Source organism: Capsicum annuum, chromosome 10 (assembly GCF_002878395.1).
Source record: "Capsicum annuum cultivar UCD-10X-F1 chromosome 10, UCD10Xv1.1, whole genome shotgun sequence".
Taxonomy (NCBI): domain Eukaryota; kingdom Viridiplantae; phylum Streptophyta; class Magnoliopsida; order Solanales; family Solanaceae; genus Capsicum; species Capsicum annuum.
This window is the reverse complement of record NC_061120.1, coordinates 98,896,486-98,924,184: the sequence shown is the minus strand read 5'-3', so window position 1 is coordinate 98,924,184 and position 27,699 is coordinate 98,896,486. Positions and strand designations below refer to the sequence as shown.

At 33.8% G+C, this 27,699-nt stretch overlaps 1 long non-coding RNA gene across 1 annotated transcript; it reads right to left on the bottom strand.

Moving 5' to 3' along the window:
• Positions 1-3,196: 3,196 nt before the first annotated feature.
• On the bottom strand, positions 3,197-27,699 carry LOC124888002. The gene is made up of 3 exons (XR_007045813.1): positions 27,555-27,699; positions 9,247-9,423; positions 3,197-3,957 (listed from the first exon to the last, which is right to left on the bottom strand). It is a non-coding gene; the product is annotated as an uncharacterized LOC124888002 (long non-coding RNA).

Genomic DNA, 27,699 nt, shown 5'->3' with positions numbered 1-27,699 from the left:
CACCAAAAAGAGTACAACCAAACATACAAATATAAGACATATAAGACCCATATGGTCTTACATAACAAATAATGTCTCAAAACCACAAAATATTATCCATATAGGCTCCCACACAGGTGCATGAATCACCTAAATGCATTTTTCATGATAAATCCCATACCCATAGCATGCTTATACATTATTATTAACCACCCAACTTATTTTGAAGAAAGTTAAGTCTTAACCTACCTCAAAAGCAAAAAATCAATCAAAAACCCCTTCAACACGGCGCTTTTCCACCACAAATGAATCTAGAACCATCTAAAACATTCAAATATAGAAACTATGCATAAAAGAAAGCCAACGATATTTATGTTGTCTAACTTCGAATTGGAGTCAAAATAGATCTCCAAAATGGATTTTAGAAAAAGAAGGGTAAAATTGAAAGTTTAGTCCAAAAATATATCTCCCATGATTAAAGGAACTCATACAGGAAAACTCAAGTGAAAACGGATTGAAATTGGGGTTTAAATCGAAGAAATATAATTTTTTGACCTTCCGAGCCAAAATTCCCAAATTTCACTTTTAAATCCACAGTTAAACAAGATTTAAATAATAAAGTTGAAGAAAATAGTTGAAATAGGTGGTTTGGAGATTACACAAACTTAGACATGGAATAAATTTCTAAAAAGCTCAAAAACTAAGCCCCAAGTCTCAAAAATAGTGAAAAGGAAAAAAAAAGGTATTTAAATGATCCAGGCATCGCATACATGATGACACTATCCGTTATGCGACTAGGTGCCGCATACATGATACCTTTCCTGTGAACAGGCATCGCGTAAGAGGCCTTGTTGTTTACTATGTGATGGTCGCATATGCGACATAAAAGTCGAGTACGCAAAATAGAAGTCGTGTAAGTGATATTTTGTTGCATGGCTGGGTCACTTAAGTGACAAAAATGTTCCTTAAACGAGTGCACCAGCTGGAGACTTGGAGAACATCAAGCCTCTACGACCCTTCGAGATCCGTCTAGAATCCCGAGAATGCAAATGAACTTTTCTACCCTATCAAAATCAAAAATCCGAACTCAATGGTGATATCAAATTTTTTTAAAAAACATATCATTTTTATTAAGTTGACTTTCGAAACACAAATTCACAATTTTCCAAACTAAGGGTCAAAATGAGATATAAGAGCCATAAAATCAAACCAACCATGTTACCAACCTAAAATTGACGTTCTGGGACTACTGGACCAGTTTATTTTTCAATCCAACACATAGATCAATAAATGTTGACCGAAGTAAACTATAAGGTATTTTAAGACATCAAAAATCATAATTTCACATAGTTTACACCAAAATGCATTTGGAACCATGCCAAAAATACCCTTACCCCAAAAATACCACCAAGCAACCATAGGGAGGGGTAAAATAATCAAATCACATAGAAATGAATATTTCACAAAATCAAGTTGTTACATCATCCACTAATAAAAATCTAGTTCGTCCACGAACTAAAGGTCAAGGAAATACCTGAACCGGAAAAAAGATGGGGTTAACTACTACACATATCATAATCAACCTTCCAATTATCCTTATATACAAGTCGATGACTCCACTGGACCTTAACAACTGGAATAATTCTAGAACGCAACTATGTAACATCCCTGTCTAAAATGGAGACGGGTTTCTAAACAAAAGACAACCTCATCTCACTAAATTAAATCTCATCGAATAACATAAGACTCATTCGAAATGTAATAATAAAGAATAAAAAATGAAAAACTAGGTGAACAACTGATAAATCTGGGGGGGAGTCAAATCATAAGCCATATCACCAATAGCTTGAAGGATCTCAAAAGGTCCAATATACATGGGGTTATACTTACTCCTGTTTGCAAACCACAACACACCCTTCGTGGGTGACACACAAAGGAAGACATAATCACTAACAATGAACCCTAAGTCATGAAACATACGATCCTCATAACATTTCTGCCTACTGTGAGCCGTTTGAAATTTATCCTAAATGACTTAAACTTTATCCAAAGACTCACGAAGTAAGTCAGTACCTTAAGGTTTGATCTTAGAAACATCAAATAAACTAACTGGAGAGTGATAATGCCTACCATACGATACCTCAAAAAGATCCACCTTAATACTGGAATGATAGTTATCATTATACTCAAACTCTGCTAAGTCTAGATGTTTCTCCCACTGGCCTCCAAAGTCTATCACACAAGCACGGAACATATCTAAGAATTTTGAATAGTCTACTCTGACTAACCATCGGTCTGGGGTGAAATGTTATACTAAGATCAATCGGGTACCTAACTCCTCCTAAAAAGTCTTTTAAAAATGAGATGTGAACACTGAACCTAGATGTGAGATGATAGACACTAGGAGTCCATGAAGATGAACTATCTCATGACTATAGATACAGGCAAACCTCTCAGCATTGAAGAAAAACTGTACGGGAATAAAATGGGCAGATTTGGTCAATCTATCCATAATGACCTAAACGTTATCAGAACCACAAGATGTACGAGGTAACCTAGTCATAAAGTCCATAGTAATCTATTACCATTTCCACTCAAAAATGGGTGACCTCTAAAGAAAACCACCAGGTCTCAAATGCTCGGCTTTTACCTCATGGCAGCATAGGCAACGACCTAAAAAAATTGCTACATCATTCCTCATACCACCCCACCTATAATTCTATCTCAAATTACAATGCATCTTACTCACACCTAGATAGATTGAATATTTAGGACAACAAGCCTCCTCAAAATTAATCAAACCCGATCACCCACTCTCGATACACAAACTCAGCCACCAATCCACAAAACACCATCAAGCAAGGCTTCGTAAGCCTTAACCCTCGGTTCCTTATCCCAAATCACTCTCAACCCAACATCATCAAACTAATGAGCCTGAATTTACTTTATCAAAGAAGATCTAGCCTCCACAAATTTTAAAACACACCTACGTGTCCAAATATTAAGCCTAACCATATGGTTAGCTAAAGCCTGAACCTCAAGGACCAAAGGCCTCTCCTAGGTCAAAAAATGTGCCAAGATACCCATGCTACTAGTCTTTCATCTTAAGGCATCTGCAACCACATTAGCCTTGATGGGACAATAGAGAATAGTTAAGTCATAATACTTAAGCAACTCAATCCAATGGCACTACCTCATACTAAGATATCAATGGGTGACAAAATACTGAAGGCTACGATGATCCAAGAAAATCACATAATGGACTTAATACAAGTAGTGTCTCCACAATATTAAAGAAAAATTAATCACACACAACTCCAAATCATTGGTATGGTAATTTCTCTCATGGGGCTTCAACTAATAAGAAGCATAAGTAATCACCTTACCCTTCTACATTAACACAACACCTAATCTAATACCAAAAGAATCATCAAAGATGGTAAAACACACGCTCTTCTTTTAGTACTGTTAATATAAGAGCTATGACATGACCCAAACTAGGGCCTAGTCGTGTTAGGTATCTCAAGTCCTACCAGGATCAGAGACCACCCCCAATATCCAAACCATTAACATCACTACACCCCATGTCGGATGAATTCCAAACATATAAAGAGATAAGATATTGTTAAATTAAACACATGATAATAAGTCTAAAATCAAAATTGAAAGCCACAACCAATTAACCATCCAATACCAATCCCAATTATAATACCAATAACAATACTAAGACTAATACCGATACCGCCCATGCCTATAGTAGTCCAGCAAAGACTCTAACCAGAGTCAAAAAGTATCCAGTCGGGACATGCCCCCGACCAAAGCCAAAACCAAAGCGGAAGAAATAATAATGACAAAAGGAAATCCATAATATGAATTAGGGTATTTTTAAGTATAAAAGCTCACCACTTCAGTCTCACTCAAAAGTTGTCCCCGAATCACCAAGTCACTAAGCAGAAAGAGTGGTAATATAGTTGATTCCTGCATCACGTGGGGATATAGTGTCTAAAGACGGTTAGTGGGTTGAACGCTAGCATGTAACTCAATGATAAAGATAAAATAATGCCATCAATTCAAAATAAAGTCAAATAACCATATGCAATCATATATTTACATATATATTGTGTTGGGTTTAGGAACATGATTTAGCATGCATTAAAAACCTTAACCTGGATTATGTAGATTTACCATTATAAGTCTACCCACGGGCTATATAGATCCAGTGTTGCACCCTGAATGGGCCCCAATACGTGTAGCCATATAAACTAGAGATATCATAGAAGGTCAGGGATTCTTGTGTACCCTTCACCCTCTATGATACATGTATACATATACAAACTTAAAGGATTCCCTTGTACCCCACAAGCACATGGTCCTCAATACCAACCCTCATGTCGGCAAACTTGAGTTTCCAGTGTCTTTCGATCAAACTCACACCTTCAAGGCTAGCTATCACAACCCCCATTATTGCCCAATTAAAATATTTTACACATAACCAAACAACCAATTTTTAGGAGTCAATTATTAAGGCATTATAAGGTAGTATTATTAGACTGACTATAGCTGTCAGTTAATGTCATTAGCCAACACTTAGGGGATTCTCGTGTCCTCGCAGACTCCATTGTTAAAATCACTTGGGGGATTTTCGTGTTCTCTGTAAGATTTTCATTACATAATGACTTAGATGATTTCATTGTACCCTACAAGGTTTCCAAAACCATCCTTAACTATTTAACCATTTAAACCATGTATTAGTTTCAAGTAATAAGTCAGACCAAGCACTTTGAGGATTCCATAGTACCCCTAATTCAAATTCACACCTTTACCATAACTACTAACCAGTTCCACAATATAGGGTTGGGGTCAAAACCACTTCAAAAGTCATAACTTTATAGAAGTTACCATTATCAAGTTCAGCCACCATACCTATGCACCCACATGTTCAAAACCATATTTAAAACATGGAAACCCATAATTAAACTATGGGAAAATATTACTCAACATTAAGCATTCAAAGACCCCAACCTTTATTTCAAAACCATAACAATACCATGAAATCCATAGATTAAAACATGTTTTTTAAATAAAATAACAATGAGAGAAGAGTAACATGCCTGAAATACTAAGGAATTTGGAAGTGATTGCACCCTTAGAACCCTAGATGACTACTTTCTTTAAAACCCTAGCCTTAGCTTGAATAGAGAGTTTGAGAGAGAATTTGAAGTATTTTATTAGGAATGATGTGTTAATGCAGTCCCATGGAAGGTGTTAAGTCTTGTTATCAAAGGGACTTTAAGTGGGAAACGTCCAGAATACCCTCATCGTAAAAGCAGTAAAAAGCATTCTTTGGTTACAAGTCGACCCATTAACTCATCACCACATCATACGACTCATAGCCTTGAGTCGTATCCTAGATAGTGAGTTGGACTTCCATACAGTGTCCACCTTATGACTCCATGATCCCACTCGTATCCTGACCTAACTACTCACAGGGTCTTGTCGTAACCAACGTTATACCCAAATGGGTCAGACACTGGAGAATTTATGACTTTCCTCACGACTCATAACCTATCCTTATAGATCCTAGTGAGCCACTGGTACTTATAGCAGAGTCAAGACACTAAGTTACTAATTTGGTTAAGATTCATTATAATGACTCATCACCATCCTTAACAACTCATACCATAAGTCGTAACCAAGATAGAAAACCCAACCACCATTCATTGGACACCTTACGACTAGGGTCACCTGACCTATCAAGATACCATATGACTTATATGGTTAAGTCGTAATCAAGGCACTGAGCTCAAAGCTCAAGAAATTTCAAAGGCCCAGAATCTAGGGTGTTTCAAGATAAATCGACAAATCATTAAGCTTTGGAAAGGTCGCCTCACAAGCATCAGAGCACTAAAAGTAAATCTTTATCCTACTTCTCAAAAGGAGAAGCAGGTCTAGCCTAACTAAGAACCGCTACAATCTTGATCAGATTAACCATAATACCATCATTGGTCACCATAAGAACCAAGAAAGAGACTGACTCTAATCAAAGATCACACTTAGAGAACTTAGCATACAACTTTTCATCCCTCAATCTATGGAGCACAATCCATAAATACTACTTAGGATTAATCTCACTCTTGGAATAAATCAAGATATCATCTATAAATACAATAATAAAGATTTAAGATCCAAAGAAAATATGCATTTTATCAACTCCATGAATGTGGCAGGGGCAATAGTCAACCCAAAGGACATGACTAAGAACTCATGATGATCATATCGAGTCTAAAAAGTTATCTTCAAAAAATCCAATGCTCTAATCCTCAATTGTGATACCCGGACCACAAATCAATCTTTAAAAACCCTAAATCACCGTAACCCTTATTAAATAAATCATCAATATAAGGAAGAGGATACCTATTCTTAACCTTTAACTTGTTTAACTACTGATAATCAATGCACATACACATAGACCCATTCCTTTTCTTCACAAACAAAACATGTACACCCCTAGGTAATACACTAGGTTGGATGAATCCTTTATCCAGCAACTCCTGCAGTTGTTCCTTTAATTCTTGTAGCTTGATTAGGGCTATCCTATAAGTAAAACTAGAAATAGGGTTTGTTCTCGGCTCCATGTCAATGGAAAAGTCAATCACTATCCAGAGGCATTCAAGGAAAATCCATAGAAATACATTTATGAACTCATGGATAATACGAACAAAATCCAATGAGAGAGGGGTAGCAACACTAGCGTCATGAATATGAGCCAAATAAGACAAATAACCTCTCTCAACCAAGTGACAAGCCTAAATATAAGATATAACTCTCTAAGGACACAAATGAAGTGTACCATTCTAAGATATCCTTCTTCCTCCTAATGAAAATATAGTCACGGTCTTAGCATAACAATCTAGGACTGCAGGATAAAGATCAAACCAATCCATATCCAAAATGAGGTCGAAATCAACCATATCTAAGACAAGCAAATCTACCCAAGTCTCATGCCCAAAAAAATTCACAACACAGGATTTGTACACCCAATCAACCATGAAAGAGTCTCTTACAAGGGTTAATAAATAAATAGGCATGGCAAAAAGCTCACTAAATAAATCAAACCCTAAAGTAAAATATGTAGACACATAGGGGAAAGGAAACCCTAGATTAAACAACACAAATGCAGATCTAAAAAAAATAAGCATAATATCTATGATGACAGCATCGGAGGCCTCTTCCTCTGGCCTAGCAGGTATAGCATAGCACTGACCACGTCCACCTTCTGGTTGAGTATTCTCGCAACCACTACCACAGGCACCACTACCTCTACCTCTCACACCTATAGTAGAACCTTTACCTCTTATGGGGTATATAGGAAAGGCTCTAAAGAATATCGGTGACAGTCTTTGGCCATATGTCTAGTCTCATTACACACACAGCAAACCCTGTATCCCGACTCAGATAAAGGAGGTACTAATGAACTAGGCCAACACCCTAAAGCCTCTAGACTAGAATACCTACTACCTAAACTTTGTAAGGATACCTACACTGGTCTGCCATAATAGGAACAAAAGCCTCTAGAATCTCTACTCTGAGAGATGTGACCTCTAAACTTACCCAAAAAGTGCACCTTCTTGGTGTCTCCTTGAGATGCTTAAACAATGGACTCAGTCAACTTAGCATAATACATAATACTATAATACGATGCTCTATACACCACCATCTAACTCATAGAAAGCTGAAGAGAGACATCTAATCGCTTTATATACTTTTGAATCTTGTCAGACTCTATGGTAATAATAACATAAGAATATCTATACAAGGCATGAAATTATACCTCCCACTTGATCAAACTTATATCTCATCTAATCCTTCAAATAAAAAGGCATAAATCTATCCAAAAAGACTTCTATTAACGAATCCCGAGTCATCTCTGGTGAACCAAAAGGTCGGCAACCAATAAATGACCGCCACCAATCCCTAGATGCGTCTCTTAATTGTTAAATAGTATAAGCAACCTCATGCAACTCGAGCAAACTAAGATTATGCAACATCTCCTGACAATCCATAAAGAACTCATAGGCATCCTCGCCTACAACACCGTCGAACCTAAGAGGACCCAAATGAGTAAATCTTTGAAACCTCTTCTAATCCTCAACTAACATAGTTGTACCCACAATAATAGGAGGCATAGTAAATTTGGTTGGCATATCACATATTTAAAGAGGCCTAATAGAAGAAGTATAAACTCTACATATTGGAACACCATACTCTGATATGGGTTCTAAAGGAGGAATTTCACTCAAAGTATGTGGAGTACCATAAGCAGATATTGGTATAATCGGAAGATTGATACTTGGAACCGAAGAAGAACCATAAGCAAACTCTAGCACAGGCAGGGGTACTATACTCGGAGCTGGAGGAACACCAAGTGCATCCAAGGGAGCACCCTCCAACTAAGTTAGCAAGGAAACAAGTAACCCCTCCAAGATTAGGGTGAAAGAACTCAGCAGAATTGAAGAGGGACCACAATATACAATATACTCATATCAAGACTTAAAGGAGAGATCTATAGTGCTATCATTGGATGGGTCATATCTTCGTGCTCGTTCTCCACGTCGAGCATAACCACGACTAGAAACTTGCCATTTAGACTAGGATCTCGCCTTAGATAAAAAATTTGAATCTCTAGCCTCACTAGATCTAGTCCTTACTATCTATACAGAAAAAGAGTAAACTTTGACTTAGAACTTAAGGCATGAGCGATCTGCATGATATAGGAGAAAATAAGAAAAGTTTCCTTAAGATACCTTATAGCCTTTAAAAGATAGATATAGACATTTATATACTGATTTGCAAGACTCAATTAGACACCTCATTCTTACACTATTAAGACCAATAAAAACCTAGTTTCTCTAATACCAATTCGTCATAGGCTAAAAACCAAGGGTCATGATGGCACATGTCATAGCAAGACTTGACAAGTAAGACCATCACCCAAACTGATATAAATAAGAAAACAATATCAAAACCAAGGCAAGACCCCTAGAATAGAGCTGAATCACAAATATATATGGTAAAAAAGAAATATAATCAATATACCAACTAAATCCTAAAATTTATTGTCAAATTGTAAGAGCTAACTAGTTCAACTTAGGTTCAAAAGTACATAAGAAATCCAATAAGAGCAAAACTCTGTCTTTGAATAAGAGTAAGACATATCTAGATAAGAAAAGGTATAAGTCAACTCTGAATGCATAGGTCAACTGCTACCTCAAATGGATGCCAAGTATCACTTGAATCAACTATCTGTGTGACGCACTCATACTAGGATCTTCACTATAAGGTGCTATAGGGATGAACATGGTCCACTTGAAATCAGTAGGTATCATATGTAGACTGAGTAAAGTAGAAAATAAAGTATATAAACATAAAGTATGGGCACATTACCTGCATTCAAAAAATGTCCAAAATGTTATCCAACACCGTCTCCATTGATAGTTCTACTATACACACATATATACAAAAATATGCAGATAAGAGAAGAACAAATATACACATACATCAAATACAGATATAGAAAGAAAGTACCAATGGTATATATCAAGTCAAATAGAGAAATACCATAGTGTAAGCCCAATATCTAAAGTGCAATAAAGATAATAATAATGACAATGATGATGATGTACGAGGTCATCAAACAACCTCTATATACACCTACGGAGTTAAAGATTCTCGATGTATGACCCATGAAGAGTTCGTCAAACCATATACAACTAATATCCAATACCAATATCCATATCTCCTCTCCAAAATATACATTGGTAGAGGGTTTTAAAGATGTCATATTTTCTGTCAGAAAAAGTCAATGTTTCCAATGTTTCCAGTATTTCCACAATGGCACTAATGTTGAATGAATGAATATAATGTGAGGATGTAATTCTCACAACCGACCAAAGTGAGAATATCTAATATCCAACCAATATACCAACAATGTGAGCCAAAAATCCTCTTGAATCAACCAACCATCCATGATCCAGTATAATCTAGAAACCATCAAGTAAAACACATAAAAAATGTCATTGACACCACATAAATCCCAAAATCTAGGCTTTACCACAAAAAAGAGTACAACCAAACATACATATATCTATATTTGGCCAACAAAATAATATAAGTTCCCACAGGACCACATAACAAATAATCTTAGAACCACCAAATACTATCCACAAAGGCCCTCACATGGGCAGATGAATCGCCTCAATATATTTTCCATGATATAATCCCAGACCCATAGCATTATTTTACATTATTAGTAACCACTCAACCCAGTCTAGATAAAGTTAAGCCAAGCCTACATCAACATCTGACAATAGTACAAAAAGCCTTCAACACAATGTTTTTCCCAAGTGAACGTACCCAAAACCAACAAAAATATTCAAATATAGAATCTATGAATCAAAAACACCAATGATATCCATATTACGTATTTTGAGTCAGGGTCAAAATTGACCCCAAAAATAAATTTTCAAAAAAGAAGGGTAAATCGAAAGTTTAGTCTAAAAATATATTTCTCATGAGTAAAAAAATCATAGAAGAAAACCCAAGTGAAAATGCATTAAAATTAGGGTTTAGATAGAAGAAATATAATTTTGAGGCCTTTTGAGCCAAAATCCCCAAATTTCACTTTTAAATCCGCATTTAAACAAGATTTAAATGATAAAGTTGAAGAAAAATAGTTGAAATAATGTTTGGAGATAACCCAATCTTAGAAATGGAAGAAACTTCTCAAAAGCATGAAACCCAAGCCTCAAAGTCTCAAAAATAGTGAATAAAAAGGTAAAAGGGGGTATTTAATTAACCCAGGCATCGCATACGTGATCGCCGGGTAGCTTAAGAGCTTATAACTTTAGCGACCTGGTGTCGTGTATGTGATACCCTTCCTATGAGAAGGTGTCTTATAAGTAACCCTATTTTAACTTATATGATGGTTGTGTACGCAACATAGAAGTCGTGTAAGCAATATTTTGCTGCATGGCTGGGTTGCTTCAGGGAGTGCCCCAGCTGAGTGGTGCACTAGCTAGAGACTTTGAGAATTTCAAGTTTTTGTGGACCATTTAGGATCCATTCAAAATTTAGAGAATTCAAACAAACTATGCTACCCTACAAAATTCGATGCTCTGGACTCAGTGATGATATTAGATTTTCAGGAAAATGTTGTTCTTACAAAGTTGGCCCCTAATATCCAATTTAACAACATTTCAAACCAAGGGTCGAAATGAGTTATAGAAGCCATAAAACCAAACAAACCATGTTACCAACCTGAAATCAAAGTTTTGGACCTGCAGGAACAGTCTGTTTTGCCATCCGATGCACAGATCAATAAATATTGACTAAAGTTAACTATAACATTTTTTAAGCTATCAAAAACCATAATTTAATATATTTCATGCCGAAATGCATTGAAAATCATGTCAAACATACCCACACCCCAAAAATATCACCAAGTAACTAAAATAAGCGGTAAAATAGTCTAATACATAGAAATGAATATTTCACTAAAATTAAGTCATTATATTGTCTCTTCAGTTATAGTGCACCAATGAATTTTGATGAAGATGTAATAGATAAAAGGTGGAGACAAACCATAGAGAAGGAAATCCAATCAATAAAGAAGAACAATAGTTGTGAGTTAACAACTCTTCCCAAGAATCATCATGAAATTAGAGTAAAATAGGTTTCCAAGGAGAAGAAGAATGCTCATGGAGAAGTAGAGAGATATAAGACAAAACTTGTGTCTAACTTATTTAAACAAAGGCATGGCATTAGCTATAATAAAGTTTGTACATCTGTTGCCCACATGGATATGATTTATCTGTTGATCACTTTAGTGGTGCAAATAAAGTGGAAAATACATCAATTAGATATCAAATAGGCATTATAGAATGGATATCTTGAAGAAAATTCTATTTGAAAACATTAGGATTTGTTGTCAAGAATCTTAAAGATAAGGTGTTGAGGTTGAAGAAAGTGTTATATGGATTAAATAAAGCTCCATCGGCTTGGAATAGTCACACCGATTAGTACTATAAAGATAATGGTTTTACTCATTGTCTCCATGCGTATGTTGTGTACATTAAAGTTCATATCAGTGGAGACTTTCTGCTAATTTTTCCTTTTGCTTATGATCTTATTCTAACGGGTAATAACCCATGTTTGTTTGAAAGTTTTAAGAAATCTATGTCCCTTGAGTTTGAGAGGATGAACATAGAGATCATGTCATATTACATGGGCCTAGAAGTGAAGTAAATAGAGCAACTTTATATCTCTAGAAAGCTTTACAAAGGAGATTTTGAAGAAGTTCAACATCTTCGGTTGCAACCCTGTGAACACGTTAATACAAAGTGGAAAAAAAATTTTAAAGTTTGACGATGGTGAAAAAGTGGACTCCATTGTTAGCCCAATGTGGTTTTAGTAATGAAAAAATTAATCCCAATTAAATTGCATGATGGATATAAAAGGATTTGGGCAAGTATCTCATTCAAAAATAAAAATCCATTGAAAAAGATAAAGAATCAAATGATGTTGATGGACAAGAAGCATGAAGGAAGGATTATATTTTGTATATTTTACTTTACAAAACAGGATGTTGATATAACGCAATAAATATGGATGCATTTGATATGGATATATGATGTTATCTAGGCATTAATTTTATCCCTAGATGACCATGCCAAAATCCCTTAGGTTCCCCAAAAATACATTAAGGAATTAGATGAAGGAAACTTTAATTCCTTAAGATTGAGAAAGATCAATCACTGTAGAAAAGAGACGATTGATCAAGATTTGTTAATGGCTACATTTTATCAATTCATGTATAAATATAGCATAGCAGCCTAGGTTTTCTTTGTACATCTTCACTTAAGCAAAAAATTAAGTTACTTCCTATTCTTATACAAATCTTTGTAATACGTTATAGTGAAAACAAAAGAGAGAAGATGCTAAAAGCTATAAAAGTAGAGGTTGCTCCCATTCTCATAAAGGTAACACATAAAGATTATAAGAAAATTACTTTATTCATTCAAGTTCTTCTAAGAGAAACTCTTGTAACGAAAGGAGACTAGAATAGGCACCATAAGGGCAATTCAAACTGGAATATAGTCTCCAATATCATTTACCTTAATTCAATTTTTTACTTTCTGTTATTATTATATATTTTAAATTAACATTATTGTGTAGATAAGTTGACTAACTGGTCATTGTAGATGACTTAAGATATAAAATTTCAATTCACCCTCTCTTGATTATCAATTGGTATTAGAGAATGTCTCATAAAATTATTACTTAAGCACACCGGAGAACAGATAAAATAGAAAAATATGGCATTCTAGGAGCTATACTCTAAGATGGGCATTCATCCAACAGGCACCCATACATCAATGGACAACACTACTCTAATTGAAAAAATAGATTTAGAATTTTTGTTCAACCAATAGATTTTCAAGGTTGGATAGTAATAAATAAATGACCCAAACCAATTCCTGAACTCAAAAACAAAGGAAAGTAAACAGGAAGCACCATTAGTCTTGAAACCATTAAGGTCACAAAGGAATAACAAGAGGTAATTCTAACTAATTCTAGAGCAACGTTTGCTTCACTATGGAGTTAGTGGATTTGAGTATGATAATATCTCAACTTCTAAGACAACTAAGAATATGTAGGACAATCTTGAAGTCATATATAAAGGAACAACCAAAGTGAAAGAATTCATGATTGGTGCACTCTTTAGTGATAGTAGAATCCATATTTTCATAGTTCAGTAAAATTTTCTATGAAGTTAAATATCTAGGAATGACTTATTCAAATAGTCTGCAAGTAAAAAAGCTTGTAAGAAGTATTCTTTAAGGTTAGGAGACAAAGTCAACCATTATGAAAGATGGAAATCTGCACAATATTGATATACAATGAATTGTGAGGTGATCTTCTTGCATATGAAAAAAATCAATCAATAAGTACAATAAGGAAGAGAAAAAGAACACTATATCCTTCAGCATCCTGAATGAAAAAGAAGGAAATGTGGCTAAAGAAAGAATTGAAGGTATGGCTCTCATAAATAGTGAAATAAGGCATATTCTGAGACTAAGACAACAGAGACCTCAACAATACTTCAAGAATAATGACTACTAAAGAAATGGTAATAGGTGATATCATTGTCGTAAACTTTCTCATAGTAAACAAAATTGAATTAAATGAAAAAGGAGATCATCAAGGAAAAACAAAAACTCTAGGGTAAAGAGTGATGAAAATGAAATAGAGGACGATGCTGAAACTACATGTGATTCATGGCCATAGGAGAATCAAGCGAGATAAGACCTTATAATTTTCACAACTTTAACATATTGTAATCGAATCTTGATATGATGGTTGATGAAATTCAAAAGCTTATGAACTAATATAACAAACTTGCACAAGAAAAGAAAAATTAGTAAACTCGCTTAAATGTCAAAATTGCTTAAGGAAAAAAGACTGGTAGATTCTCTTATAAGCAAGTTATATAGAAGATGGCTTGATTCAAGAAGAACTTGATGAACTTAAGATTTAACTTAACAACATTAGATAATCACCAACTCAGAGCTCTATCAAATCTAATAATTTTAAAAGGAAATCTACATGTCATAATCTAAATGGTTTTAAAATACAGTGTGATTCTAACTTGTTTGCTTTTGCTAAATACTCTTTCTCTAGTACAAACCTACTTGTTATACTTATGGTAAGAAAGGTCAAAACTCATATGACTATAGTAACAGTCTTATGGAATATGGATTTGAAGACCAAAGAAAACTATTTTTAACCCTCTTGGACCCAAAAATACTTGGGTACCTAAGAGTAAATAATATTTTTGTTTTATAGGAGTACACCAAAAAAAACCTGTAAGAAATTTATATGGTCAAGCAAGTGGAGGGGGTTCTAGGCATAAGACAAGAAAGAAGGTTTTAATTCTAGAAAAGAAATAAATGGTGTATCTATCATATTTGGTGACAATACCAAAGGAGAAGTTGTAGAAGATAGATCTATTACAATTAGTCCCTCCTGTGATCTAACTGATGTATACCTGGTGGAAAGATTCAAACAAAAATTTATAAGAATTATTCAACAATGAAATGCTAGATTTCAAGTAGTATTTGATACCATGAAATATGCCATCTGAAATACCAAATGAAATATTACCTTTATTGGTGACTGGGTTAAGAATATATTTAAATAATGTTTATTTCCATACTTTAACTTTCCTGACTTCTCAAATCGGTTATCCTTGGTTGTGGTATAGAAAGCTAGGACATGCAAGTATGTGTGCTATCGAAAAGTTCTTGATACTCTAACTAGTTAAAGGTTTGCCTAAACTTAAGTTTGAAAAAGATCACATATGTGATGCTTATCAACTTGGTATGTAGAATCAAACAAAATTCAAATTCAAAGACATCGTTAGCATGTCAAAGCATCTCTAAGCCATCCACATGAATCTATTTTGACCAACCAAGACAACCAATATTGGTGGGAATAGATATGCATTTGTTATTATTGATGAAATCTAATTATTTACATGAGTAATGTTTCTGGCACGCAAGCTTGAATAATTTACTAACTTTGAAATATTTTGTAGAACAGTTCAAAGAGAGACAGGATACTTTATATCTATAATTCACTGAAACCATAGAGGAGAATTTGAGAATGAAGCCTTTAAAGATTTTTATACACTAAATACTTATACATAGAATTTCTCCCCACCTCACACTCCTCAACAAAATGGGGTAGTTGAACCAAAGAATACATATCTTCAACAAACTACTAGAACCATGTTAATAGAATATAGTCTATTTTACCATTTCTAGGCATAAGCAGTAAGCACGGTATGTCATATACTCAACCAATGTTTGATCAAGACTATCCTTAAAAACACTCTACTATGAGCTTTAAATATGGAAAAAGTTGAATATCAGGTACATCCATTCTTTTGGTTGTAAGTTTTTTATTCATAACAATAGTTAGAATACTCTAGGAGAATTTTATCGTAGAAGTGATACACTCCCACTAGTTATGCATATAGAGATTTTAATCAAAGAACCTTAAGTGTTGAAAAATTTATGCATGAGGTATTTAATAAGTCTAATCCAATTTCTATTAGTATGAGCGTTTATGAACAACAAAGAAACAATTCACAAATCATGACTACTATATAAACTGGACACATTGATTTAGAATCAGCTACAGCAACACAAACTATGTCAGTTGATCCTTCAAAAGAAAATATTCCCAGGAAATGGAGACATAGTGCAAGTATCCCAAGATACTTCACCATTGGCCATTCAAATTATCAAATACCGCAAGCATTTTGGGGCCTTGTATCATTGACTGAACCTAAATGTATTAAAGAATTTCTTGAAGACAAATCATGGATTCAAGTAATGAAAGAGTACTTGGATCAATTGGAAAGAAATTAAGTCTGTAACTTAGTAAAACATCAAAAGAATTACTCATTGATAAGAACCAAATGTGTCAAAGAAAATGAAGAAGATAAAGTTTTTCAACATAAAGTAAGGTTTGTATCTCAAGGTTATTCCCAACAAGAAAGTATTGATTATTATGAAAATTGTACCCCCGTTGCATGGTTAGAATCTATCTGTATTCTTTTAGCTTTTGCCTCTTTCAAACTTTTAACTTACTTCAAATTGATGTAATAAGTGCCTTCTCAAATAGTTTTATCAATGAAGAAGTTTTTTTAAACAACCTCTCAAATTTTAAATCCCTCTTGTCCAGACTATGTTTTCTAACTCTCAAAAGTACTCTATGGTCTTAAACAAGCTCCAAAATCTTGGGATGAGAGATTAAGCACTTTTCTATTAAATAATAATTATCAAAGAGGAATATTGAAACCATCATATTTATTCAACAATTAGATTCAAATATTTTTATTGTATGAAAAATATTATTGTTAGAAGTCCTAACACCTTAATGTGCGAGAACTTTATTAATATTTTGAAAGGAGAATTCTAGATGAGCGTCATGGGTGAGATAATTATTTTATTAGGGATACAAATTAATAAGTAAACTTCCAAACCTTTATAAGTCTGTGCAAATACTTTGGATTATGCATCAAATGCTTGGTTATGATGTGTCATATGAGTTGGTTATTATTATGTGTGATAACACAAGTGCTATTAGTATTTCTAAAAATATTGCTCATTGTTTGAAGGCTAAGGATATTGATATTAAGCATCATTTTATTATATAATATGTTGAAAATAATGACTTTGTGCTAAATTTTATTGATTCAGAAATTAGCTTGTCAACATTTTTACAAAATCTCTCTTAGAAGAAAGAATTTTCTTCCTAAGCAAAAGACTCGGCATTACTAGCTTAGATGTGTATTTTTTAAATAGACACAAACACACACACACATACATTATGTGCGTGTGTGCATTCAAAATCCATTTTAAACTTCTTAAACTTTCCTTATTATTTTTCCTTATATAATATTTATTTCTTTGTGTATAAAGTGTTGTGTGTTTCTAGAATTAAACTCCTCCATTCCCAAACTCACTTTGATTCCCTTTGTCCAAGACACATCTATATATCTCTATTACTCTACCCTCTTATATATCATCAGTTGATTCGGAGAAACGACTGCTCATCTCCCCTTTTTTCTCTCAATATACACTTTTTTTTCCTCACTTTGCTTCAATAATGTCTACTATGATATCCATGGCTTGTCTTTCTCAAACCCCAACTAACTTATCACAAAAATCTTCTACAAACATCTACAATCTCTTTTTGAATTATTTTGTGGGAGAATCTGATATTTCTACAAGAAAGATGTCTACAAGGTGAGTTCTTAGTATAAAGTCTATTTTTGTAAGAAATATCACTCAAAATCCCATAAATCCTTCTCAAGAAGACATGCAAAAATTTTTGGGAGTTAAAAAGAAGGAGAAGTTTGAGAATATCAAAGGTCTCTCTATAGCTTCTTGGAGAGTGATTAATCTGAAACAACTGAAAGAGTATCATTGCCCGATAAGTGATGTTTTTAAAGACCAAAATTTGAAATTTTTTCTTCAAGTCTATGGCCTTAAGGTTTTTAAAGATCTAGTTCACCTATTCTATGTGAATCTTGATTTCTCAAAACATAGTAGAGAACTTGACACCTCAATTTTGGTTACTAGGAATGTGTTTAATGACTTTTTATTTGCCAAGGTGTTTGATATTGAAACTACTAGTTGTGTCCCTATATGAATAACATTTTACCAAATAAGTTTTAATTCTCTTCCAAAGGGGATAAATCCATCATTGTTGAATTTAGGACTAATTTATCTATTTTTGATCCTTTGTCTCTTTGTTTTACACATTCAATTCTTGCTCACATTATTGTTGCCACTATTTTTCCTTGAAAAGTTCCCTAAGCAATATATCTACTAGGGATTTGCTTGTGTTGTATTGTCTGAGAAAGAAATACCACCTAAATTAGAGTAGGTGGTTCTGATACATATGGTTTAGAGTTCTCAAGACTTTAGCATTTTGACCAGCCTACATTATGGAGCACTTATCACTCATATTCTTCTCTACTCCATGATTGATCTCTCTGTTTTTCTTGTTGTGCATATATAGCTGGTACTTATAACTCTCATGACTTCAAAAGCATGACGTTTGTGCTAGTTGTGTTTCAATTACAAAAAGGATTTTATCAAGGCTCGAGCTACAAAATATAAGCCAAAAAGTCCTCATCTAACTCTATAACGGTATTCTAAAAGAGATAGAAGGATTATAAGAGAGGTTGGTGATCTTGGAGGATGGCATGCATTATTTGTAGGAATCATTGGGTAAAATATGACAGGTCATGAAGAAAACTAGTATTGTTGTGGGTAAGCTCAGAATAACATTGGACAACTTAAAAGGTGAGGGTGTTTACGACAAGTGTACTCCATGAAAGATAGAGCCAGCTCTTCCCACAATGAGCTTGTCATTACCTTGCAAACTTCTTATTGTAACTTTTTAAGAAATGTGCTAAAGTCATATGATGTTTTCTCTGAGAATATGATCAACACCTTATTTTATTTAGAAAAACTGATTTCCTTGTCTTGGTGATTCAATATGGGTGTGTCCAATCAGACAGTCTTGTTTAGTTAACTTTATACATTATTTTGATTCCATCTCTATTCTTTTGGGTCTAAACTGACCTAATTTCTTCTGCTCTAGTATGATATTTTATTTTATTATTTTTATATATGTTTTTATGCATCTTTTCTTTTTTTATTAGGCCAAAGGGGAAGAATACAAGTAAAAACATGCAGCACTAGTTAAGGGGGAGCTAGCACAACTTGAAAGGGAGCAAACCTATTTCAGAGATGTTAAGGGAAGTGAAATTATGTGAAATATTTTTGCTATTGTAATAATTAAAAATGGTGAGATTGTTATCACCATGTGGTTTCAATAATGACAAAATTAATTCCTATTAAATTGCAAGATGAATATGGTAGGAGTTGGACAAGTTATTTATTTGAAAAGAAAAGTCCTTAGAAAAAGAAAAGAATCAGATCAGGTTGATGGACTTGAAGAATGAAAGAAAGGAGTTTATTTTGTATATTCTGATTTGCAAAATAAGATGCCAACATAAGTCAAGAAATATAGGTGTATCTGATACAAACATATGACATTATCTAGGAATTAATTTTATCCCTAGATAACTACACAAAAGTCCCTTGAGTTCCCCAAAGTAATAGAGTAAGGAGTTATAAAAAGAAAATTCTAATTCCCTCAAATTGAGGAATCTCAATTAGGCAACAAAGAGGAGATTGATCAAGATTCTATAACGGTTACTTTCTTCTAATTCATGTATAAATATAGCATAGAAACCTAGGTTTTCTTTCTACATCTTCACTTAAGAAAAAAACTCTACCTACTTCTTATTCTTATACAAATTATTGCAATACATTATAGTAAAAACAAAAGAAAAGAGCCTAAAAGCTATACAAGTAGAGGATACTACCATTCTCATGAAGTTAACCCATAATTCTTGTGAGAAAAATACTGTAATCATTCAAGTTAGGCTAAGGAAACCTCTTATAACCCAAGTAGATTGAAAGTAGGCACCAGAAAGGTATTTCAAATCAGGATAAATTGTTTTGTGTCATGTACTTATTTCTATTATTTACTTTATGTTATTATTTTATTTCTTGAACTAACATTGTTGTGAAGAAAAGTTGACAAATTGGTCATTGTAATTGACTTAATGTATACAATTTTAGTTTACCCCTCCCCCTCCCCTCTTAATTATCATCCACTCTTTTTAAAAGTATTGTTGAAGTTTGAGGTACTTGACCTGTACGAGACAAGATATACTCTTTGCAGTCAGAGTAGTTAGTCACTTCATGAAAGCTCCTACCTCCACTCACTTAATGGTCACTAGAAGAATTATTCGTTACGTTAAAGGTACAATTATTAACCTTGGGATATTTTATTCATCCTCTGATGAGTTTGACCTTATGGGAATTTTTATAACGATTATACAGGAAATGAGATTGGTAGAAAAAGTACATTAAATTTTGTGTTTTTCTTAGGTGATTTTGTTGTTTCTTGGATCTCAAAGAAATAATTCATTTTGATACTCTTGACTTACGACACTGAATATGTGGTAGAATCATCCTATACATGTTATGCGATTTGGCTAAGAAGATTGCTAAAGGAGCTCGATTTATCATAAGTTAAAGCCACAATGATTTATGGTGATAACAAATCTAAATAGGATGTTGCCAAGAATATAGTATATCATGATTGAAGTAACCACATAGATAGAAGGTACCACTTTATTAGAAAATGTATTGCCAAAAAGGAGGTAGAACTCAAGTTTGTAAAATCTCATAATCAAGTTGTTGATATCTTTACAAAGCCTCTCAAATTTGAAGACTCTCAAATATTAAGATCAAGATTTAGGATGAAAAAATAAAAAATAAGGGAAAGATTTTTTAGACCATTAAGTAAATATAATAAAAGAAATAAAATGAATAAAAATAAAAAATAAAATTATGAGCAGCAGTAGAAGTTGAAAGACAAGTTGTTATATTTGTTTTTCAGTGGCCGCATATCTTGGAAATTGCAACTTTGAAAATTTAAGAAATCCAATATTTTTATTGGTTAGATTTTAAAGAAAGTTTTCCTATAAAAGAAGGCCTTAAGTTTTCCTATAAAAGAAGGCCTTTGTTCGTTCAATCGAAGCACACCTATTTTTTATTCTATGAGAAATAGTGTGAGAGTAATATTTTAGTGACTTGTGTGAAATGAAAAAGTGATATTTATTTTATAAGAGTGATAGTCTTTTGACATTGTCAAATTGTAACTAATGGTATTGTATTACTCCATTTGAATATTATGTTTACCCCAAAAATAACAAATTTTAGTAGATGAATTATATGTTCCTAACAAAAGTTAATTAACCCTACCCCGAAAAAACCCTAATTATTCGTCCGGCTGCCATGGCCTCCACCTCTTCCGGTGGGCTTAAACCACTGGAGGAGTAGTCTCACATGAATGTCGATGCTAATGTTGTTCAAAGTACTAATTGATGTTATAGGAAGAAGCTAGTATCACATGGAAAAGTTTAGAGATACAACACTTGATTGTATAAGAAAATTTACAATATTATATAGTTGGTAAATTTTCATGTGGTAAACCCGATATGAATGAACCTCGCAAGGTTATTCCAGGTCAATGTGGTATAAAAGGAGATTGCACAATCGGTGTTCTTGATGCTAGACATATTTTAATTTGTTTAGAAGTTCTTGAAGACTATGTTACGCTTTTATCAACGTCAACATATTATATCAAGGCTAAGAATAAATATTAGCAGATGAGAATATTGCTATGGGACCCCTGGTTTGAACCTGATATTGAAATATCAATAAGGGTAGCTTGGATTTCAATGTAAGATTTACCTCCAAATTTCTTTGCAAAAGAGGTTGTCTTTTCTATAGCATCAGCTATCAGGAAACCTTTGACAGTAGACATGGCAATGAGAAATAAAATATAACCTAGTTGTTCTAAGGTCAAAGTCGAGGTGGATTTGGTAGTTAAACTTCCACAAAGAGTATGAATTAATGAAAAAAATGTCATAACAGGTGCAATTAAATCGAAATGGGTAGCAATGCAATATGATCATATGCCCAAGTACTGTAAAGAGTGTTGTTTGCAGGAGCATGATAAGAATAGTTGTTGGAACATTTATCCTGAGTTGTATGAAAATACAGGAGACAAATAGTTACCAGAATAAATTCAAGGAATTAAAGATGGTGCAACCTGTAATGTTGAAAAGGAAGTATTAGCAAAAATCAGCAATAATGAAAGAACAAACAATAAGTTGCAATGGCATACAAGGAGGAATAAATACAAAAAAGACAAATATGGGCATATAACAGGTGAAGTTGGGGAAGATGCAGTTGAAAATGTTCCAATTAATAATAATTTGACATCTTTATAACAAGAAGAGGAGAATGAGGAGAGGCAAGATAAATAACACATGGAATATATGCAAAAGGAGGATAAGGAGCAGAATCAAAGCACCAAATAAGGGGTTACAAATACTTTTGGTGTTGAACAAGGAGTAAAGAATACGAACAAAAATACTAGCCCCAAGCAGAGGCAAGTTTAGGGGAAAGGAATATAGACTCATGTAGATGGAGAGCAGAAACAATAATTAATGGAACTAGAACTTGTTGAACATTCTAATGAATCAGAAAAAGTAGAGGAAGGAGTAGTATATTACCTTTGGCCATACAGGCTAATCACCAAATGGAATTGGCAAACAAGGACAAAGAATCCTTGGATAAGGGAGATTTAGAAGACAATATTGATAGAGTGACCATTGAGGGAGGATTATGTCCAAAGAAAATTGACACAATTAAATCAGCAGCTGGGAAAAAGAAGAAAAAGCACAACAAAGCAAGTGCTAACACAATACTTACCAGAAGTCAATCTAAAAATAACTTAGTATGAAAGCATTATTGTGGAACATAAGATTAGTTAATACAAAGAAAGATTTTTCAAGACTGATCTCAATGCAAAAGAGACGCCATTTTCACTTTATTGGTCTCATGGAAACTTTTCATGATGCCAACATAATTAAGGAGTACAGAACCAGATTGGGTATGCAGTAAGTAGTAAGTAATTCCTCTGGAAAAATATAGGCTTTTTGTGATGGAAGAGTCCAATGTAATGTGGTAAAAGATGAAGAGCAGAAATTAACTTTGAAGATTTTTACTTAAGAAGAAGGAACTGGAGTAGTAGTTACTAAGTGTACAAATCAGGAAAGATGGCATTATGGAAATCTCTAGCAGATATGGCTCAATCTATGAATAAATCATGGATGGTTGGGGGAGAGTTCAATGTAGTAACTAGCAATGAAGAAAAACTTAGAGGCTTATCTATTACAGTAGCAGATACAACTGATTTTAATCACTATATTAGTATTTGTAATTTAGAAGACCCGGGTTTTAAAAGGAGTAAGTTTACATGGAGGAATGGGAGATTGGATGAGGCTTGTATATTTGAGAGGCTAGATAGAGTATTATGGAATAACAAACTGCAAAATTTGCTCCAAGTACTAAAAGTAGAGCATTTGCCTAAAAGTGGATCAGATCAAACTCCTTTACTATTACAGATGTATAATCCTCAGGAAAAAAAATCATTAAATCTTTTAGATTTCTAAACTTTTGGCTGAAGGATGAGACTTGTTTAGAGCTAATTAGGCAGAATTAGACAATAGAAGTGTAGGGTAATCCATCTATCATGTTTTATCACAAGTTGAAGAAAACTAGTAAAGCATTAACTCAGTGGAGTAAAGAGAGATTTGATAATATTTTTCGAGAAATTTCATCTCTTGAGGAAGCTATTAAAGTATTAGAGGTCCAATTTGAATAGAATCCAACTGGAGATAATAGAAATAAACTATTCAAAGCGCAGGTAGACCTGAATATGCAACTCAGAAGGGAGAAGGACTTTTGAAAACAAAAGTCAGGATTTGAGTAGTTTAAGGATGCTAGGAGGAACACTAAATTTTTCCATATTATTATAAGATTTAGAAGAAACAGGCTGAAGGTAAATAGAATTCAAAATGAAGAAGTGGAGTGGATGGATAATCAGGTAGACATCTCTGAGGCTGTAGTCAGATTTTTTTGAAAAGCAATTTACCAAAGGGCAGCAATGTGAAGACTTCTCTATTTTAGAGGAAATACCATAGGTAATTGATTCTAATCAAAATAAAGAGTAGATTGTATATCCAACAATACAGAAAGACAAAGAAGTTGGAATGGATCTTAGTAGAAATAGTGCAGCAGGGCCAGATGGTGTGACTGGATCATTTTATCAAGATTCTTGGGAAATTATTAGGAATGACAATTAAGATATGGTAAATATATTTTTTGTGGATATGAACTGCCCAAGTTTATTACCCACACAAATTTAGTAATGTTACCAAAGAAGTTGGTGCTTAACACTTTTTCTGACTTTAGACCAATTTCTCTATATAATTTTATCAACAAGATATTTCCAAGAATCATAAATGATAGAATTAAGAAGTTGTTGCCATGGATTATCTCAGAAGAGCAAGCTGGTTTTATAAATAGAAGGAGTATAGTAGAGAATATTCTAGTGGTACAGGAGATTATGTCAAAAATTAATAAAAGACATAAGCCTCCTAACATAGTCTTAAAGCAGGATATGATAAAAGATATGATAGGGTAGAATTGATTTTCTTGACAAAAGTCATGAGAAAAATAGGTTTTGGAGAAGTTATTATAGAATTGGTGTATAGGCTGTTGAGTAATAATTGGTATTTAATCCTTTTAAATAGTCAACCTAAGGGGTTCTTTAGACCTACTAGAGGTTTGAAACAATGTGATCCTCTGTCACCAACTCTTTTTATTATTGCAACTGAGGTAATGTCCAGGTCTCTTAATAAGTTATTGTTGAATAAAGAGTTCAAAACTTTTGGGATTCCTAGAGGAAGTTCTAAATTGAATAATTTAGCTTTTCATGATGATATAATTATTTTATGCAAGGCAAATATCAATACTTTGAGATTGTTGACAGAAAATTTAGAGAAGTATGAGAGAGCTTCAGCACATAGGATCAATAATGATAAGAGTGCTATATATTTGCATAAAAATATGTCTTATGGGGTAGCGGCTATGGCAGAGATGATAACGGGAATAATGAGGAATGATTTCCCTTTTACTTACCTTGGTTGTCCTATTTCTATATGAGAAAGAAGAAAGATTACTATCAGGGGTTGATGAATAGAATAAGTGGTACTTGCTATGTTGAAAGGGTAAGTTACTATCATATGGGGGAAGGGCCATTTTGATTAAACATGTTCTTCAGAGTATTCCAGTTCACTGTTTAGCAATAATGAATCCCCCAATGAATGTAGTGAATCAAATACTGAGGATTCTTGCTCAATTTTTTGGAGCAGCTACATAGGGGGTAACAGTAAACATTAGTTAAAGTGGCAAGATATATGTGTACCTGAGGAAGAAGGGGGGTTAGGCTTTAGATTGTTAAAACATATTTCTATGGCTTTATTTTGTAAACTATGGTGGAACTTCATAACCAAAAAGTCTATTTGGGTGGACTATATGCATAATAAGTATTGTTAGAAATAACATCCTAATATGATTCTGTGCAAGAAAATAGCTGGGGGTTCACAAGTGTGGAAGAAAATGTTACAGGCTAGAGATTTGATAGAGCATCAAATATTGTGGAAAGTCAGGATTGTAGAATCTACCACTTGGTGGGACAACTAGAAAACATTAGGGAGTCTGTACCATGTTACAGAAATTGACTTGATGTGGGATGATAGGTTTCAGAAGCTAATAACATTGACAAGGCAAGCAACATGGAATGTTACTGTGTTGAATCAGTTAGTGGCAGGGGAAATTGCTAATCACACTCTAGATAATGTACAGCCACCAGATGGGAGTAGGGAAAATGATAAACCCATTTGGATACTTAAATCTAATAGGAAATTTACTTTTAAGTATGCCTAGTAGTATATTAGGCAGATGAAGGAAAAGAGTGAAATTTTCAAGGATATGTGGATAAAAGGGCTACCTTTAAAATTCTCCTTTCTAATATGGAGAATTTGGAAAGGAAAAATACCAGTTGAAAAGGGTGTTAGAAAGTGGGGGTGGAAGGCCCTACCAAATGTTGGTGTTGTACTACCCATGCTCAAGATACCATTTCACATGTGTTTCTGATAGCTTCTATTGCTAACAAGACATGGTCCTACTTTTCCTACTTTACAGGTATAAATATACAAGGACTAAACTTTATGGAGACTGTCATGGAATAGTGGAATACAGATGTTAGACTCGGAGATAGAAGTTATTATCTAGATCTCCCTAAAATTATTATTTGGGAGTTGTGGAAAACAAGAAACAAAGGGAAACATAAAGGGAAGTAGCTATCTGAGCACAGTGTGTAGCACAACATCATTAGAAACATTAGATTATTACTGAACGTAAGAAAGCCATACCAAGAATTTCCTAATACATGGCCAGAAATTTTGATAGAGTTGGCAAGGCACAAAACAACGATAAAAGTCATAAAGGTAAAATGGGATTTTCCTCAACAAGAATGGATTATAATCAATACAGATGGAGCCTCTAGGGGGGGAATTCGGGGGCAAGCTATTATGCATTTTGTGTGAGGGATTATAAGGGGATTTAGGGTATGCAAAAGGAGAAATCATTGAAGATACTACAAATATACAAGTAGAAGTAGAAGCTATACTACAAGTAGCATTACATTGTAACAAGGCACATATTAGAAAAGTAGTCATACAAACTGACTCTTTCAGCATACTAAAGTTTATAAAACAACAATGGTGTCCATGGAGCATAGAGGATAAAGTAAATCAAACATGGAAGTTATTGCAACATATAACAGTCCAGTATCAGCACATTCTGAGAGAAGGGAAAAAATTGGTTGATTACTTTGCTAATTATGCATTTGAAGTAAAGGAATTCACATTCATAAGCTTTCAACGGATGAAAAAAACTAGAAAGAAAATACTCAACAGTGATAAATCTTAGATACCATAGTTGAGATTGTCACCTCAAAAAGGGTGAAAACATAGATCAAGCAATTCTAATATACAGAAGCTTATATAAGTAATCTATTGCTTAGGCTACTATACACAAGAATACAAAGGTTCTACCAGTAAAAAGAAAGTGGATCTATGGCAACCTATGACCTGAGTGATGGCTTTAATCCAAAGGCTAGTATGCTCTGGTATCTTTTTCCTGTCTACTACAATATTTAAGGAGATCAAGTCGAGAAAAGAAATTATTACTCACAAGGTAGCTGCCACTTACTTAAGAAATACAACCAGATCCAAGATAATAGGACCTTTAAGGTGATCAAAAATGACTTTTACTATTCCAAATATCAAAGATATCACCTAGATTTTGGACAGAGGAGGCAAGTCAATCAAAGAGGAAAGCTAGAACAACAACATAAATGGAGAAGTAGCTACATACAATTATAAGTGGATATAAGAGCTCAGAGATAGCTTCCATGGCAAGGAATCAATAACTGAAGCTGAAGATGGATGCTGTAAATGGTAGGCGGCAACATTAATTCTTAGATAGAAAAGGTGGAAAATGTGAAATATTTTAGGAAACC